The following is a 19,997-nucleotide window of genomic DNA, read 5'->3' as shown; positions in this document are numbered from 1 at the left end:
ACCCACCCACCTACCTACAAACCCACCCATACCCTCTCCCCCGCCCACACACACACACACACACACACACACACACACACACACACACACACACACACACACACACACACATGCACAACGAGGAGGTACACATGTCCCACAATTACTTGATCATATATACACGCACATACGTACATACATAATATCCATTCATACATATATATACATAAACAAATCACTTAAACACATAACCACACAATCCACAAGTACGCAGACACAGAGATAAACAAGCATTAAACAAATAAGTGACTGTGTGTGTGTGTGTGTGTGTGTGCCGATATCTTGTGTGTGTGTGTGTGTGTGTGTGTGTGTGTGTGTGTGTGTGTGTGTGTGTGTGTGTGTGTGTGTCAGATTAATGTGTCTGTCTGGTGTCACGGTGTGTGGTTATCTCGTGTCGGTGTGTGTACGTGTGTGAGTGAGTGAGAGAGATATGTTTGCGTTCTGACGTGTGTGTATGTGTGCGAGTGAGACTGAAATGTGTGTGAGTGAGAGATACATGTATGTGTGTCGGTGACAGTGTGTGGGCTTGTGTGCTTGCAATAATTTCCTGTGATGCAGAGTCCAGGTAGAGTAATCTGAGTGTGTGTGTGTGTGTGTGTGTGTGTGTGTGTGTGTGTGTGTGTGTGTGTGTGTGTGTGTGTGTGTGTGTGTGTGTGTGTGTGTGTGTGTGTAATTAACATCGCCTACATTATTCGCACCATCATCACCATTACCCCTATTATATTTACACATTACATCTCCTCTCATTCTTTCTCTAATAATTTATCTGGAAGAAAGAAAGAAGTCACCTTGTTAAAGCGTAATATAATCAAATGTAAATGTAATATAAGTAAAAATAAGATTATGAAAGCAATATAATCTCCTTATTTCATTCGTGCCATTCACTGTCTTTATTTTCTCACCTCCTCCTTGCTTGCATCTCATTTTTCTTCCATCAATCTGTACCTTTTACCCCCTCAGCTTCAAGAACCCTCCTCAGACCCCCCCCCCCACTCCCTTCATCCTCTCCCCAGCTCTTGGTCGCCTTCCTCTCTCCCTCTCTCGTATCCCAGCTCCTATGTATCTGTTTCCTTTCTTTAAACATTCCTTCTCCTCCGCCTTCCCTGTCTCTTTCCTCCTCCATTCCTTCCCTTCCATATTTTGCCCCATCCTAATTTTCATCTTTTTTTTTTTCCTCTCATTCTTTCATCATCCCATTTTTATCTATTTCTCTTCATCTTACTTCTATTTTGCCCTTCATCTTTTCTCTTCTCCTTTCCTCCTCCAATCTTCGGTTTTTTTCATTTCCTCTGAAGCTGCTCCACCCTCTTTTTTTTTTTCCTCCTCTTTCACTCCATATCTGTTTTTCCCTTCCGCTCTCCCCTTTTTGTTCCTCCTTTGCCTTTTCCCTTCTATTATGGTGTTTCTTGCTCCTCACCCACTGTTTTCACTCCTTTTGTAACCTTTCTCTGTATCTCTCCCACTCCTGCCAACTGTCTCCCTTCCGCCCTTCTAGAATCTTCTTCCTTCCCTTCTCCTTTCCCTTCCTCCCTCTCTTCATACCTTGTGCGACCTTCCTTATTTTTCACATCACACTTCATCCCACTTCGTCCGCTTCTTCCATACACTTTTCTCAGTACCTACTCCACTCTCCTCCCTCATTATGCCTTTTCCCCTCTCACTTCCCTTCTCCCCTCCCCTCCCTTCCCGTACTGCATAGGCTTTCTCCCGGACTTTGCTTGCCTCCGTCCTCTTCATCTTGTTCTTTTCACTCTTCTCCATTCTTTCCCTGTCTCACTTTGTCCTCTCTTCGACCTCACTTAGACTTTCTCCTCCATCTCACCTTCACCCCGTCTTCCACATTCTTTGTCTCAGTGCCTACCTCTCTCCTTCCCCTCACCTTCCCTCCCTCCCCTCCAAGCCCCACCACCCCTCTTAGCTCCCCCTTACCTGTCTTCCGCAGCTGGGATGGAGGCAGGTGGGGGGATGGGGAGAATGGCCTCACCACGCCCCCTGTCACCTCTGTCACCCTGGATCTGCATAAGAGAGGGTCTCGTCTTGGTCACTTGCCTGCGGGGAAAAATTACCACGCGCTCACAAGTTGAGATCCAAGAAATGTGTGTGTAGTTTAACCTAAAAACATTATAAACTGAACTAAAAGAAGATATTCTTTATATTTACCATCAAGATTTCCTACATGCACCTCTTATATATATATCACAAACAGAAACTAATATCCAGAACTAAAGGAAAACACAGTTGGGTACGATAAGCACGTGAGCTACCCGTCTGGCACTATCTTCCAGCCCCAACACGCTGTAATCCTTATACCAGCACACTTCACTCCATACCCCAACACACCCCAATACTTACCACAACAAACGTCAGTTCTTTCGCCTAAACACCCAGTCCTTACCCCTACACACCCCAATCCTTGCTTTATGCACTACAGTACTCATCCTAACACACCTCAGTATCTACCCAACAAACATCTCAGTCCTTACCCAAACACATCCCATATTCTTACCCAGACACAATTCTGTCCCTTCCTAAAAACACCCCTGCCAATCAAAACACATCCCAATATCCATTTAAATACATTCCAAGCCCTACCCAGACAACCTCAATTCCTACCTAGACACACCTCAATTCCTACCATGACACATCTCAAATCCTACCCAGAAACACCACATTTCTTATCTAGACACACCTCTGTCTTACTCAACACACTCCAATCCTTTCCCCTCCCCATCCAAATTCATTCCAAACCACTTCCATCCCTATCCTTAACTAACTCGGTCACAAACCACCACAAACTACTGCCCATACACACTCAGTTCCTACCACAACACACTCGAATCCTTTCCCAGAACCACTCCACAAACCCTCATCACTATTCCAATGAACCCTCCGCCATTCTGCTCCATCCAGCCCTCCTCCCTGACACTCCTATGTTAGTTAGTTCCACCACACCGGGTCCCTCACGTCAGCAACTTTAACACTTTCATGGTCCGGGCAACTTCATTCTGCTCCAGCTAACGCCAGATGATTGTATTCAGCTGAGAGTGAGTCGTGGCAGACTTTGAGTATTGACAGTGTACTATTAACCCCTTCATGGTCGGATGAACTCTGGTGTACTATTTCAGCTAACTTCAGACGATTTTGCTCGCTAGAGAGGAGCCTGAGAGCTTGAGTCTTAGCTTGTTCAGTGCGATGATGCATTATTATTATTATTATTATTATTATTATTATCACTACACAACTTACCCAAGCTAGACTGAAAGGGTTAACGAATGATGCATCTAACCCCAGCCTTTCGAAAAAGACTCGTGCACAAGTTAAACAGGTCTGAAGGCGGCATGACGAAGGTGAAAATAATAATAATAATAATAATAATAATAATAATAAACGTGTTGAAAGGGTATAATAAAAGTTACTGGAAATTTATTCATGACTATATTATGTCTGGGAGATATTTTTCGAACTGCTTGGGCTTTACTGACCCCTTCACCTCAAACTTTAGCGGGAATAAAGCAAAGTAAAGACTGCGGTAAAGGAGTTTATTTTCGAGTTGCGACGCAGGTATTGCACGGTCGTTTCATTGGGGCGTGAAGCAAGCGATGCATTTTTAATTTGTCTGATGCAAGCAATACATTTTTACGTGAAGCAACAGACACATTTTAGTTATATTGGTGTGATGCAAGAATTCTGTCAGTCTATCTGCTTACATATTTCAATCACTCAATCTATGTATCTAACAATCAATTTACCTGTCAGTCTATCTATCCACCTGTCCATCTGTCTGTCTGTGTATCTATCTATCTATTTATCTATCTATCTGTTGCAGGGAGTGAGAGAGAGAGAGAGAGAGAGAGTAAAAAAAAAAAAAACACGCGTGTCTGTCCCTACTCACTAACAACCGCTCTTTCCACGCCACACCACTATTCCTTATGTTCTCTAGCCCGAAAAATTAGGTGGAATTTTGGTGTAAAGAAAGAGATATACAAACACATTATTAACGCTATCAACGAGGACGGATGAGACTGGACGGCACTCATTTAGGCGAGAAAAAAAAAAGAAGAAAGAAAGAAAGAAAAAGAAAATACTGCATGCACTCCACCACAAGCACGCAAAATTATGGAGAACCGCTATTTGCACGACAGTAAAGCAAGGTCACACACACACACACACACACACACACACACACACACACACACACAGTACAAGGAAACACACAAAAACATACACATGCACAATCACACATATGACACATACACACGAACACAAGCATACAAACACATACGATAAACAAGTAACAAAAGCGATAATTATACGGAAGCACTCATCATGTAAAGTAGTTGGTATACATAACACTACAATTATTACCGAAATTACACACGCACACATATACGCACACATGAACACATAAAAATAATATAAAAGCGCTTTCTTGTTACCAAAGTATTGAGATAGAGATAGATAGATAGATAGATAGATAGATAGAGAGAGAGAGAGAGAGAGAGAGAGAGAGAGAGAGTAATCCCCCTAACACTGTCATGTAGCACAAAGGCACATTATGTACAGTCGTTACTATCCAAAGCGCTCACACTGTTTCACCTTTATTACAGCAAAATGATCATTGTGCCTGCCTGTTACAGTGTTCGGGGTCTCTCTCTCTCTCTCTCTCTCTCTCTCTCTCTCTAAATTACTTGGAATGGGAGTTTTAATCGACTCTCCTTCATTACCCAGCAACCTCCCTCCCTTCTTCCCCCCCCCCCTCTCTCTCTCTCGTTTCCACCCTTCCCATAATTTTACCCTTCGCCTACTTTCGCACCCAACTTTCATTCGCTTACCTTTTAACATACGACCAATTTACCGCTCATCCCCTGACACAGTTACCCCTCTTTGTTGTCTCTATTATCCCATTTTCTGTTGACCCTTCCCCTAATGCAGTTACCCTTCCAATTTTTTCTCCCATACCCCATTTTCTGTTGTCACTTTCTCTCCCTTCTCCCATTTTTTTTTTTCTTCCCGTCCCTCTGCCTTTACAGCCCTCTTCTATTTTCCAAACTTTTCCCCCTTGTTCTATTCATTCACGGGCTTCAGCCATTGATGAAGGGAGAGAACGCAGCCCTTCCTTCATTCCCTTGGTCCCCCTTCCTTCCCCCTCTTTCTCTCACTCTCTCCCCACGCCTCCTCCTCCTCCTCCTTCCTCACGTCTCCTACTTCTCTTAGCCTCCTTCTCCTCCTTCGCTTTTTCCTCTCCCCGCGCCTACTCTTCTCTGCTGTATTCTTGGCCTACTCCTGACTTTATCGCCTCCACCTTCATCTGCATCTCGTCTCTACCATCAGCGCTTCCTCATCTTCTTCCTTTCCTTTGTTTCCTCCTCCTCTTCCTCTCTCTCCTTGTCTTACTTCTTCTGTTCCTCTCCCTTACCTTACTCCTTCGCCGCCACCTTCTCCTGACTCTCCTCGCCTCCTTTCCACATCCATTCCTCTATTCTCGCCATCGTCTCCTTATTCTCCTCCCTCCCCTCGCCTCCTTCACTTCCTCCTCCCTTTCCTGCATCTTATTGCTTCCTCCTCCCTTCCTATCCCCTCACTTTTCTCTCTTCTCCTCCACATACCTCTCCTCCCTCCCCTTGCTTCCTCCTCCTCCTAATCCTTGTAACGACTCTCTCCACATGTCGTCAAGGAGGAGGTGGAGGAGGAGGAGGAGGAGGAAGAGAAGGGGGAGGAGGAGGGTGTAAGCACGCGTGTCCCATGAGTAGGTAAACAGCATACACTACTAGTCTTCGAGGGTGAGCTATAATGCCACGAAATTATATGTTTAATTCTCAACTAAAAACTGCAAAAGCCGAGGGAAAAGGTCAAGGCCAATCCTTCCAAACACCGAGCATTTAAGTTTTTGTGTCTACTTGTCTGCGCGGGGGGGGGGGAGGTACATACTTAACTCACTAACCCTTTACGTACAGCCGAGGACATAAATAACGATCCACCACATTACGATGAACAACAACAGGATGAACAGTGACTTGTGAAATCCAGTGACATGCAAACATACTTTTCAGAATGTTAGGTGAGAAAGTCATAATGCTTCGGCTAGTAAATGGAGCGATAATTCTGTCCGCAACTGTGCCTTCTTTTTCCCCTCTTCTTTCGCACACACGTTCCTTACATTTCTCTTCTCTCTTCCCTCTCTTCTGCACTCTTACAATATGGCAGGCAGATGGGCAGTGACATTAATCTTAAAATACTGTGTTTCTAGATTATCATGTTTAGGTAGTTGGAACTTATTAAAATTATTTCCTTAATCCATTCAGCACAAGAGCATATATTAAATTTTAGCCTCCCTACATCTAGATAATTCTATTACGTTTTTGGAGAGACTGTTTGTAATGGCGGAGTTAAAAACATTCCTCATTAACCCTTTCACATCCTCAGGTCTCTCTGTTAGCTGAATAAAACCAGGTGAAAGTCGCAAGAATAAAATAGTACGCCATCGAATAGGTGTTTTTAATAGTCTTTCCCATTTTCATACAGTATCTGAAAAAAAGAAAATGAAAAGAAAATACTTGGTGTAAATATATAGAAAGTTGCAATCCCTAGGAGCCTTCTCCCTCTTTCCCCTCTTTCATCTTCCACCGTCCATTCCCCTCTTCCACTCCTTAAGATTCTCCCTCTTTCCCCTCCCAATCCTCTACCATCTTTCTCCTCCCACCATCCAGTCCTGTCCTCCCTCCCCCGTCCCCTCTTCGTCTTTCCTCCTTCTCCACTTCTTCATTTTCCCCCTCCTTCCTCTCTCTCCCCCTCTCCACACTCTTCCCTTCTCTGGTCCTCTCCCCCCTCTCCTCTCTCCCTTCTTCCCTCCCTCTCTCCCTCCCCAGGCGTCTCCCAAGGTACGAATAACAAATATGGTACACCTGTACTTACTGCACTCGGCATCCAACATCTTCCCTCCCCTCCCCCTTCCCCGCCTGGCCTCTACAGTCCCCCCCCCCCTCTCTCTCTCTCTTTCTCATCCCCTTCCCCACCACCTTCTCCCCACCCTACGAAACCACATCTCCCCGGCCTCAAACCATTCCTCCCCCAATCCTCACCGCCTCCTCCTGCCTCTTCACGTCCCCTCCTCAGGAAGCTCAGCTCTCAGTTGCTCCTTCCTCACTCTCTCCAGGGCGCGTCTCACCCACGTTACTTAACTTGCGTCCTGTTTTAGCAACAATTTTCCTTTTAGCTTTATCTCGGGTGGCCAACTGTGCAAATTTATTCTGCACCTCATTAAAGTAGAAGTTTCAGGTTTCTTGGATATTATTTTTTTATTTAATCATTTATGGTCGTTGCTGTGTTTATATTTACGTAACATGGCTCTTCCAGTTAAAATATCAGTATTCCACCTCCTTCAGAAAATTGACCATTAAGTTGAATATTTACTTCGTCCAAATTTGAAAATCTCACCCTGGTGGCAACTATCCTCACCTTGTCGCGGTTCCTGCTCCATGTGCTCAATTCCGTCAACCACAGGGCTCGGTGAACTTCCCATGCCACAACTTTAACATTTCAGGGACAAACACCACAATACCTGCTTCATCTCTTCTAACCAGAGTCATTTATGCAAGAGACTATCCCTACGGGGGTGTGGGGGACACGAGATAAACATGAAATCCCTCCGAGATAATGGGGGTGAATATAAAGCCTGGCCGTACAGAGCAATGAACTTCGCCACTTTGTTTTAGCTCAGGGATACACACACTCCGCTGCCTTGCACTTATTCTGAAAGCTGCCTTGTTCCCATTCTGGCACGGGGGGCATGGCGAGATGAACCCAGGGCCTTCTTTTTCTCGGATTCAGTCAGGGAGAACGTGAAATTGGGTTAGATGATGATGATGATGATGATGAGGAGGAGGAGGAGGAATATAGACTGTTTCTTCAACTTCATGCCTTACCTTCTGCAGTTTCTCATTACTCTTCAGGTGTGTGAGGAGTGATTTGGTGTGGGTGTCTGTCTGCCGGCCGCCACTCCCCCAGGACGATAGTGGGGAACATGCACAAACTGTCTGATACTGGAGAGGGAGAGGCGACAGTGATGAGAGGAGGTGGAGAGGGGCGAAAGGAGGAGTGAGTGAGAGAGGAATGACTTGACTTACGGGGGAAGGGATGGAGTGAAAGACTGATAGGACAGAACGAGGGAGAAGGAATGACGACTGAAAAAACAGGAAGATTGGGTGATTGATGCTGAGGGATGATGAGACTGACGAAGACTGGGGTGGAATTGGAGTGAAGAGAGGGAAAGGAGGACAGAATAAAGAGGGAAGGAAGGAAGCGAAAATGGATATGGTGGTAGGGATGACAAGGGGAAAGAAGGAAGGGGAGGTATAAGCGATACGGAATGGAAACAGAATGATACAGGGAAGATTGTTCTCGAGAAAGAGGACGAAAGATTACAATGAAGTAAAAGAGAGGAGGGGTGGAGAGAATGGGAAAGGACAGAAATAAGATGAGGGAAGAATGAACATTGAAGGAAGGAGGGAGAATGAAGAGAGGAGGAAGGACTGAGGGTAGCGGAATGAGGATGAGTGAAGGAGAGAGGAGTGATGGTAATGGAAGAAGTAGAAGGATTTATTGAGGAAGGAAAGAATGTTGAAATATGGAAAGAAGGATGGGGACAAGGAGAGGGAAGATGACAGTGTGATGGAGGGAATTTGGGGATGTCATGAGGGAGGAGGAATGGTGAGTGAGTGATGGATGGTTGTGGGCGACTTTTCCTCATCCTACTTCTCTATGTAGGCCTTATCTCATATCCGTGTGCATAAACAAATAGGTTCATTCCCTGGGGTTTAGAAGTTCTCATATATGCAACAGGTAGCGTCAAACATCTCCAAATGTCACCCTTTTGGCGCTGATACTGTATCGTCTATAGAGCAACAAGCTAAAGTTCCCTCATACATGAATGGTGCAATGATATACATGAAAAGACAAGACCGATTTCAGACCCGTCAGCTGTACCATGACCCAAACGGGGGTTGATCTCGCCACCTTACGCTCAGCTGTGCAATCTTCTTACAGCACCACCAGGTCCACCGCAACTCCCTCAAACTACAAGGAACCCATAACACCGAAGTTAATAACACCATCACGCCTCCCCCCTTCCCCCAACCCTGTAGTGTTCCTCCCGAACCTGAGCACAAGTCAGGAATACTGCATGCATTCATTATGGGGGCTAGGGAAGTTTGAGAGCGACAGGAGCGAACTTTAGCTAGACATGACCCGGGACACGATAACGCAACCCGGTATTAACATCCTCCCTCCCGCCAACACACCTTTACACGCCGCCACGGGTATCTTTTATTTTGCATCAGGGGTGGTTTTTCGTGATTGCCTTGGAAGAATGAAGCTAAATATAAACTTTTTTGGTATTTTCTGTCGCGAATGATAATATATAGGCAAAGTTGGACGCTTACCAGGCAGGAGTCTCCCTCAAATGTATAAAAATCGCCCGTCGGTATGTAGATTATAATTCCCGTGTGTTAACTGAGGCAGCTTATCAAAGGGGTGCTGTTATACCTTCCTACACCTACGTCACTCTCTTACACTTTCCTATTCTCTCTCTCTCTCTCTCTCTCTCTCTCTCTCTCCACTCAATCTTCCTCCTCCAGTCTCCTCTGTTCTCATTCGATCCCACCTCTGGAATCACTTTCCACCAATTTCACCAACAGACCACAACCCTACCACTTCTTGCTTATTACTCTCTCTCTCTCTCTCTCTCCATATCTGCAGAATTTCTCCCTCTTGCTCGGCCATACTTATCTTGCATCCCTCCTTCCATCCCTCTTTTCCTACCTCCCTCTTTTCATACCTGCCTGTCTCTCTTCATCTCTTCATTTCTCCCATTCTGACAAACTGATCAGTGTTTATTTACTTTGTATTACCTTCCCCTTCCCTACCTCCCTCTTACCTTTCTATTTCCTCCTTTCCCCTCTCTTCCTTTCTCCCTCTTTCACTTAATCCCTCTCTCCGTCCCAGTTCCCTCTCTCCTTCCTTCTTTCCTTGCCTCTCTGCCTCGTAAATTCCATCTCAACTCTGTACTTACTTCCTACCTTCTTCCTTCCTTTTTATGCTTCCCTCACCCTTTTCTGCTTTCCTCCCTCCCTCCCTGCATTCTTCCCTCTTTCCCTGACTTCTCGCTCGCATCTTATTCCTCTGCCTCTTCCCTCCCTTCCTCTGTTCTTCCTTGTCAATCTTCCTCTTTCTCTTCCACCTTTTCCCCCCTTGCTTGACTCTTCTTCTCCCTGACGTCTCTCCCTCCTCTTCCTGTTTCCTTCTCTCTCTCTCTCTCTCTCTCTCTCTCTCTCTCTCTCTCTCTCTCTCTCTCTCTCCTGCCTGTCTCCTTGCCTTCCCTTCACATCTTTCTCGCGGGGAACACAGTGGTGAGGTTGCCAATTTCCCTGTCACTCCTGCCGCGAGTTTAATCTGCTAAGTGGCGCGTGTGGTGTGTGCGTGCGTGCCATGAGTGCGTGCGTGCTCGTGTGTGTGTGTGTGTGTGTGTGTGTGTGTGTGTGTGTGTGTGTGTGTGTGTGTGTGTGTGTGTGTGTGTGTCTGTGTGTGTGTGTTACGGCTGCTTCTTGTAGTTGAAATCCAGTGATTCACGTCCGTACGTTTGTGAAATATATGTGAGTGTGGGTGTCTGAGGGTCGGTAAGTAATGAGGAATATGTGGGAAGCGAGAGAGTGTTCCTAAGTCACGCCACTTGGTAGCTTGTGTGTGTGTGTGTGTGTGTGTGTGTGTGTGTGTGTGTGTGTGTGTGTGTGTGTGTGTGTGTGTGTGTGTGTGTGTGTGTGTGTGTGTGTGTGGAGGTTGTGACGCCAGTGTGTGTGCATGTAAATGAACCATTCTTTGTGTGGAAGTAGCAGAAGATATGATTGTGAAACCAGTAGAACCAATCTGTGTATACAAGTTGTGAGTGAAACATATGCGTGTAACAGTGGAACCACTCTCATCATAGTCTGGAACCAATCTGTGTGTGCAAGATGTCGAACTGATTTGATCTTGGAAACTGTAGAACAACTGTGTGTGTGGAAGTTGATCCAATATAAGCGTGGAAGTTGAGGCACCTGTCAGTGTGTAGAAGGTGTAGAACCAATCTGTTTGTACGTGGAAATGATAGAACCAATTCCTGTATGAAAGTTATGGAACCACCTCTGTGTACGTGGAAATGATGGAACCAATCTGCGCGCCCAAGTAGTAGAACTAACCTGTGTATAATGTGGAACCCAGAGGAACCAAAATTTAAAGCAAAGGTGGCATTACTGAAACCATTACGTGATGCGAATTGGATCATATGCATGCAATGTTTATGGAAGCACCCCTTGAGCGTGCATGGAAGCAGTGTGTTTTCAAGGGAGGAGGGCGTGCGTTGAATCAGGGAGTGTGTGTAAAATCAGCGATGCGTACGAAAACACAGGAAAAGTATGTGCGCTGGTTCCGTGCAAGCCTGGAATAATTACGTGTGTGTGTGTGTGTGTGTGTGTGGAAGCCGTGAGTGTGTGTGAAGCTCCCCGTGCATGTGAGGTTGCTTAGTGCGGTGAGGTTGCAGGAAAATGATGATAATTTCCAGGGAGCCGCTGTGAGTCGCGCCAGAAACATCCCCAGACCCGACAAACATCAAACTTAATTAACAGTCCTCAGTGCTAGACCCATTCCCTTTGTTAGCGGATAGGTGTGTGTGTGTGTGTGTGTGTGTGTGTGTGTGTGTGTGTGTGTGTGTGTGTGTGTGTGTCAGAGGTGCAGAGTGTATGAAATAAGTGTCTTCGTGAGTTTTGGTCAATGCATGGTGGAAAACTAGATTCATCCGAGACACGTACTGATATTTATAGACAATTTAACTTTCACATTTCACCAGTTTTATCCTGACCTGCCCCTGTTCACTCAGAAAAATAAATGGGGACCTGAAAGTAACATCGACTGTTTTGGATGGCCTTCCAGCTCAAATGTAGGACTTGGTAAATAGTGAATGTTGGCCTTAATGACACCCTTTACTCGATAAGCATAAATTAAGTCCCATTCTTTTTTCACCAGCTGAAAATATATTGTGCGTCCACCATTATCGGGAGTGTAGTCTCTCTCTCTCTCTCTCTCTCTCTCTCATACCAAATTCCAAAGAACATCATTTCATTCATATTTCACCATGTCTTAGAAATGTGGCTAACAATCATATGGTTTCCTTATATATACCGTATATATATATATATATTTATTTATTTATTTTATTCTATTAACCTATCTTTTTACTTAACAATCATTCCGTCAATAAACCAGTCCATCTATTTACTACCCAATCGTTCAGTCAGTCATGCTATCTACCTGTTTATCCATCCATCTATCTAACCATCTATCTATCTACCTATCTATCCACCAGTCTATCTTTATCTGTCAGTACGTATCTGAGTCCGTCTATCCACTAAAAAAAGAAAAAAAAGCAACAACCACCATTCATCCCCTTGTCAGTCTTTCAGGAATAAACGAACCAACTGCTTCATCTGCCCATCTGTCTATCAATCAGTGTATCTATCATATATCTATTATTGTATCTATCTCTTTATAACCTACCAGCATAGGCTCACCAAGCTATCATATCTGTTTCAGTTACGGGCCAACATTCCGCTTATCTATCTATCTATCAATCTATCAATATATCTACCTATCTATCTATCCTACATTTGTCGATCTATCCATCCATCCATCTATCTATCTATCTATCTATCTAATTATCTACCTGTCTATCTGTCTGTCTGTCTATCACAACAGCCACGATTGCACTTCTTTCAATGTTCCTTATAGTTTTACACACATCCCATTCATATCCCTCAGTTCATGTCTCTTTATCTATCTGCCTTGCCAGCTGTTTCTCTATCTGTCTCTCTTTCTATCTATCTCTCCATCCAGTCTTGCCTCAGTTACACTAAAACCACAAACAAACTGCATCCAATCTCTTTCAGTTGTCAATCACACATCCAAGCCAAATCCTTCACCTGTCTATCTATTTATCTATCTACGGAACTATCTATCTACCTATCTATCTGTCCATTTATCTATCATTTTTCTGTCCTCCGTGTATGTATTAATACCAACAAAACCACCAGTATCCTCCCTTGGACAGCTCAGTTCCAGAAACATGATAAAGTTGAGAAAGGGAATGGTGATGTTCCACAGAGAGAAAATACTGCAGGAAATGAACAAACCAAGTTACATAAAGGCCCGGAACAAATCGTCACAAGAACAGAGATAACTTTTGGGAATATTTCTGATCCCCTTCCAAGGACATCCAGGTACTTAACACCATGCTGACAAAACTTAGCTAATTATGAAGTGTGGTGTGTATGAATGCATTTTAGAGCAGAAAAAAAAAAGATAGGTATCAGGGAAGTGAAAAGCGTCAACAAAAGAGGAGGGTCAGGAGTTGGTATCCTAAGGGGTGGTGAAACGTGGGTCGTAGATCTTCCTGTCATTAAAATTCCATCCCACAGACAGTACAGACAAGATCGACAACTGCCACAGCCTCCTCTCTATATCATCTCCGGGATCTCTTTAGGTCTCAATCGTTCTATCTGTCTATCCACCTATCTATCTCTCCATCTGCCACTCAATCAATCTATCACTCTATCCATCTATCACTCTATCTCCTCGACGGCGGAGCAATCAAACAACCGTCCAACTTCTCTCTCCCTCCATCACCTCCCCTCCCTACCCTTCCTCCAACTTTTCGCCAGCCAATCCTCACCTCAAAAAATAATATAAATAAAATACACACACACACACACACACACACACACACACACACACACACACACACACACACACGCACGCACGCACGCACGCACGCACGCACGCACGCACGCAAAAAAAATCATGCAAAAATCCGAGTGTAAAATTCTGAAACGTCCGAAGAGGAAAGAGAACCAGGACAAACATCCATTAGACGTCGCTCGGGAGACGAAGAAAGAAAAAGTGAGAGAGAGAGAGAGAGAGAGAGAGAGAGAGAGAGAGAGAGACGGGGCTTTTTCCTGTCATGAATTCGAGAATCCATTACTTTCAGGGAGGGTGAATATTAAACCCCTGACTGCGATTTCTTGTGTGTGTGTGTGTGTGTGTGTGTGTGTGTGTGTGTGTGTGTGTGTGTGTGTGTGTGTGTGTGTGTGTGTGTGTGTGTGTGATATTAGCGTGTGAGTATGTGCTTGGCCACCGACCCTGTACTCACGCGGCCAAAAGAGGACCACCTAATTCAGTTTTCGAGCCAAATTAAACGCAACGAGATTTTTACGGCATACATTTAGTAATTATTTTCCAGGAGCAAACACCGCACAGTTATATTAAACAATCCCTCATGCAAAAGCTGGCACGAAATGAAATTAGTGGGCCCTTTCTTCTGGCACGAAATGTAATTGGTGGGTCTTTTCTTTTGGTACAAAGGAACAGTCTAGGCCGCTCCTATTACATTATATATTGTACTGAGTCGTCTTTTTGTTGTTATGGATCTTTTAAGTATATATTCGAATTATAAACAGATTATTTTAAGAATTACATTTGAAAACTACCACAACACAATAGCAATTACAGAAGAGTAACACTAATAATAATATAATAACAACAATAACAGCAGCACTATCACCACCACCACCAAGAACAACAACAACAACAAAAATAATAATAATAATAATAATAAATTTGCCTTCATATGCAACGATAACTGCACTACTTCCATTATTACGACATGTCCAAAACCTCAATCCCCTGACCCAAATCTTCACCTTACCACCCACTCTACCCTTTTCTCCAACACACACTACCTCCTTACCCAGACATTGCCTTTTACTCACATTTTTCCCTCCCCCACACAAGCTACCCACACGCACCCATCCCACACTCTACACACAGTCATCCCACACGCTCTCCATCCTTCTCCATACATTGCCTACCCTCCTTCTTGCACACACTGCTTTGACCAACACACTCTAATCTCCCCATACACACTCCCATTTTCCCACACACACACTCTGCACGCCTCCCCAAACACCTTACTTCACCAACACACTCTACCCTCCCCTACACCTTCCGTTCTTCCCCATGCAGTTTACACTCCTCCACACACTCTTTATATTCTGTACCTTCCACTCCGACACACTAATCTCCAACCTCAAACACTCTGCCCACTCTCATCACGCACTCTCCCCTCCCACTATCTACCCCCCACACACGCTCCACCCACACTCATACACACGCCCGCCCCGCTAGCACACACACACACTCTTCTGTTTCTCATCCTTCCCTCCTCCTCCTCCCCTTTTCTTCCGTTTCCCTCCTGCCCTTCCAGTTCCTCCATTTTCTCCTTTTACCTTTTCTTCTTTCGTCTTTTTTTACTATCTGTCTCCTCCCGTCCCCCTCTTTCCTTTATTTTATTTTCTTTTTACCTGTTCGCTCTTTTTACCTGCAATTTTTTTTTTCATACGTCTGCCCTTGTCCTTTTTATTCTGTTTCCTTTTTCCCCACTCTCATTTTTCCCCATTCCTACCTCTTTCCATTTATCCTGGTTTCCTTCCTGCCTTCCCTCTGATTGGCTTGTTTCTTGTTTATTTCCTTTCATCCTGTTTCATCCCCTTCCGTTCGTCAGTGTTCCTCGTTTCTACCCTGTTCGTGCCCTATCTCCCTTCCACACTCACTGAGAAGTATGGGTAACTCGAGAAGTCTCCGTCCGCCTATTAGCATCCAATTAAGAATCAATCACCGACTTTGAATATTGTGGTAGATCAAACTTCAAGTTCAGGAGATTTTTTTTTATATAAGGGCGATAGCAATTTAGGTGCTTAGAGGATCGCATTAGGTGATAGGCGATAGTTCTCTTACCTTACATATATTCCTGTTTCTATGTCAGAATCCTATCAAACCACATGAAGAAGATATGATGATAACGATAACGATGATGGTGATGATGCTGCTGCTGCTGATGGTACTGATGATGGCGATGATGATGGCACTGATAATGGCGATGATGTTGACGATGATGATGGTGGCACTGATAAGGGCGATGATGTTGACGATGATGATGAGTTTGGCAGACAAGGTGACGGAAGAATTCGCCACCAATACTGCCGGAACTGCGTGTGGAGAGAAATACATTTTGCTGATGGGGAGGCGGATAAAAGCTTGTCAGGTTAATCGGCGGAAGGATGGCAGGTGAATGACAACGCGGACATCCCAGTAAGACGCCAGGGGATAAAATAAACAATAAAACGGAACTGGGGTACGGCGCCGGAAGATAAAGCAAACAATGTAAGAAACTGACAGTGAAGTAAGGCCCCACAGGACAACGTAGGCAATAAAACTGAGTGAAAGTGGAGTAAGATGTAAGCAAAGTAAAATACTGAAACCGAAATATAGCCCCATGAGGAGAAGTTAAGCAATAAGACAAAGGAGAGTAAACACTAAAACAAAATGAGAGATACAACGCCAAAGGATAAAGTAAGCAACGTGAAGGTAGACTAAGACCAGAGGACGAATCATACAATAATAAAAAGGAAAACCTGATAACAAGCCAGGGATCAAAGTAAATAATATAACAACGTGGATTAGACGTCAGAGGAAAACGGAAACAACCAACCTGAGAGAGGGGAAAGACGCCAGAGGACAAAGCAAACAATGAAACAAAGGAACAGTGAGATGGAACGCCAATAAACAAACAAAACAGAGGGAAAGTGAGAAGAGAAACTGGAGGATACAGCAAATAAAGAAAATGAAGAAAGTGAAACAGAACGCCAGTAGAAAAGCAAACAGTAAAACAAAGAGAAAGTGAGAGGAGATGCCACAGCCGACAATAAAGCAAGGGGAAAGTAAGATAAGACAGCAAACTGCCTCCCTAACCACTCTGCCACCACCTCCCCATATTCTTTGGCCTTATGGTTGAGCTAAAAACTATCCCCTATCTTAGGAAGAGTTCTCAACCTCTTTCATGCAATGTCTTAATGATGTAATTCTTGGTACCTTCAGATGATATGACCTAACTTAAGGGAAAACTTTCGAGCTGATAGTTAAGATATAATTTTCAAGGCGAGAGGTCTTTCCTGCGCTGAATAAAATCATCATCATCATCATCGTCATCTTCATCATCATCATCACCATCAACATCTTCATCATCATCATCATCACCATCTTCATCAATTTTTTTTTTCATCCGAGAATAGGATTAGGAAATACAAGAATTAATTTAGAAACACATCACTGTACCGAAAAGGTGAAGCAACTATTGGGTTTTCCGGCAAATTCAGGGAAAGTTTCACCAAAATAAATGCTGTGAGACTGACTGACGGACTGCTAACTGGCTGGCTGGCTGGGGGAAAGTTAAATTGACGTGGCCCATTCATAAAGATTTACGAGAACCATAACGACATTTCACAAGTTTGGTCTGGACCGCAAATCCCAGCATGACCGCCAGAAGGGAAAATAGAGGGAAAACGAGTATCACATAAGGTCTAAAATAAAGCTACAGGTATCATCGCGAACTTTATGCGGGATATTCAGGGCAGCTTGAATGATTAGTTTCTTATCAATGCACATGCTTGGCGACTCAGGATGGTAAAGGTATCCGATTGCTTTATTACCTTGTTCGTGTTGTGTAAGTCTGTGGTGTTCTGTGGTATAGTCTGATGTGGTGTGGCTGTCTGTGGTAGTGCGGTGTGATTTATGTATGTGATGGGATGTGGCGTGTCTTTGTTTTTGATGCCGTGTGGTGTGGTGGGTCTCTGGTGTGGCGTAGTGTGAATTATCTGGAGCTGATGTACTAGTGTGTTTATGGTGGGATGTGGTTTGTTTTTGTTTATGATGTGAGTTGCGTGGTGTGTCTGTGCTTGTGTGTGTGTGTGTGTGTGTGTGTGTGTGTGTGTGTGTGTGTGTGTGTGTGTGTGTGTGTGTGTGTGTGTGTGTGTGTGTGTGTGTGTGTGTGTGTGTGTGTGTGTGAGATATGTCTGTACTGTGGCCTTATCGTCAGAAGTCTCCAAGTACAATGGGTGTAGTTTGTGTGGAGACGCCTCAAGGACCGAGAGAGAGAGAGAGAGAGAGAGAGAGGACGCCGACGAAGGGCAGTATTAGTGTGGGTTTACGAGACTCCCAAGCACCTACTTCTTATCGATTTATTTTTCATATTACATCTTACTACTCTCTTGCGAGCGATTTACGTCTCTCTGCTATCGATATAATTTGCATACTATAATATACAGAACTTTTAAAGCTCTATATATAGTAAGAAACTGATGAGGAAAAGGTGTTACAGATCATCCCTAACACATTACATTGGTGTTTTATAATCCTGCTAAATGTCAGACGATTTAATGTCACTTCGGAGGCCTCCCTACTACTGAAGAGTTTAATGACGGCCATAAATAAATCCTCCTGTTCGAAAAAATCTGTAGGGAAACTGAATGAAATCGTCTGGTGGTAACAGGAAGATAAAAAAGAAAATCGTCGTTGTACTGGGGTGTCATATTTTATCATTATTTTCCAGCTAATGTTAAGTACTTTTCTACAACTTAGGAAAAGCCCAGTTCCTGAAAGGGTTGACGTTATATCTCGATTAACTTATTTGGGAGTGGTGTCCCTTTTTCGTATTTTACTCTAGCTAATGCCACATGATTTTATTCATGTTTAAACTTCTACTCCTGAAAGGGGGTAACACGGGATTACTGTCCAAGAAGAGAGACAGAAATACCAGATCTTTTTGAAGGCGTCACCCCTCACAGTCTATGGCGTCTGGCAATGAATATATCACTTCATGGTTAGATATTATAAAGACAGACAGAGACAGACAAGACAGATATGATACAGAGATACAAAGATGACTGACTAGAGAGACAGAGACACGATATACAGACATATACAGGCACAAGCACCACCACCACACACACCATAAAAACACATACATATCACTTTCGCCATCAACTCATCAATTAAATAATAAAATGGGCTCAAAACAAAACAGACGTCCAACAAATTTCACCAACATCGGGGTATATATTTAGTGGCCTGAAACTGACAAGCGTGGACAACACACTGATAACAAATAAGCCGAAATGGGCACTATGAACCGAACCGGCCTGTATTTTTGGCGCGGCGTGGGTAAACACGGTGAAACAATGGATAAGAGATGACGCGTGAGTGTTACTGTCGTGTTGGAAGAGCCAGTTTTTATGTGTGTGTGTGTGTGTGTGTGTGTGTGTGTGTGTGTGTGTGTGTGTGTGTGTGTGTGTGTGTGTGTGTGTGTGTGTGTGTGTGTGTGTGTGTGTGTGTGTGTGTGTGTGTGTGTGTGTGTGTGTGTGTGTGTGTGTGTGTGTGTGTGTGTGTGTGTGTGGAAAGCCTTCTTGCGGCGGCACAGATATAGGCTTACTGGGGACCTCAACTGCCTGGTTATACAGAAGTCCCTCAATTACTTCCCTGTCCCACAAAAGGAAGATGGTGGACTGTGGGAGAAGAGCAACTTACCCCTGCAGTCCACCGAGTTCATATATCAAACTTGGGGCTACTCCTCCTCCTCCTCCTCCTCCTCCTCCTCCTACTACTACTACTACTACTACTACTACTAGCCAGGAGACGTCTATTACATTATGGCTATCTCCAGATGACTTTACTCAGTGTGGAAGAGATGGGTGAACTCAAGGGGTCAAATCTAGCCTTCTCAGTCGCGTCAACATGAAATATCTCGCGTAAGTGAAAGAAAATCGTCTGGAAGTTGCAGGAATAAAAGAGAAAGAAGCCATATCGTATACACACACACACACACACACACACACACACACATGCAAAGTGGCACACAGAAGCACACACAAGCATACACTGAAGCACACAAACACACACAAGCACACAAACTCTCTCTCTATCTCTCCCTCTAATCCACGAATTTTACAGGAGGGTAGGAGCCCCAGTCCCCCCCCCTCCTTTGGCTC

This window comes from Coenobita brevimanus, chromosome 26, assembly GCF_032717465.1.
Source record: "Coenobita brevimanus isolate Jiangsu-jjx chromosome 26, ASM3271746v2, whole genome shotgun sequence".
Lineage (NCBI taxonomy): Eukaryota > Metazoa > Arthropoda > Malacostraca > Decapoda > Coenobitidae > Coenobita > Coenobita brevimanus.
Note: the sequence above shows the minus strand (reverse complement) of the source record.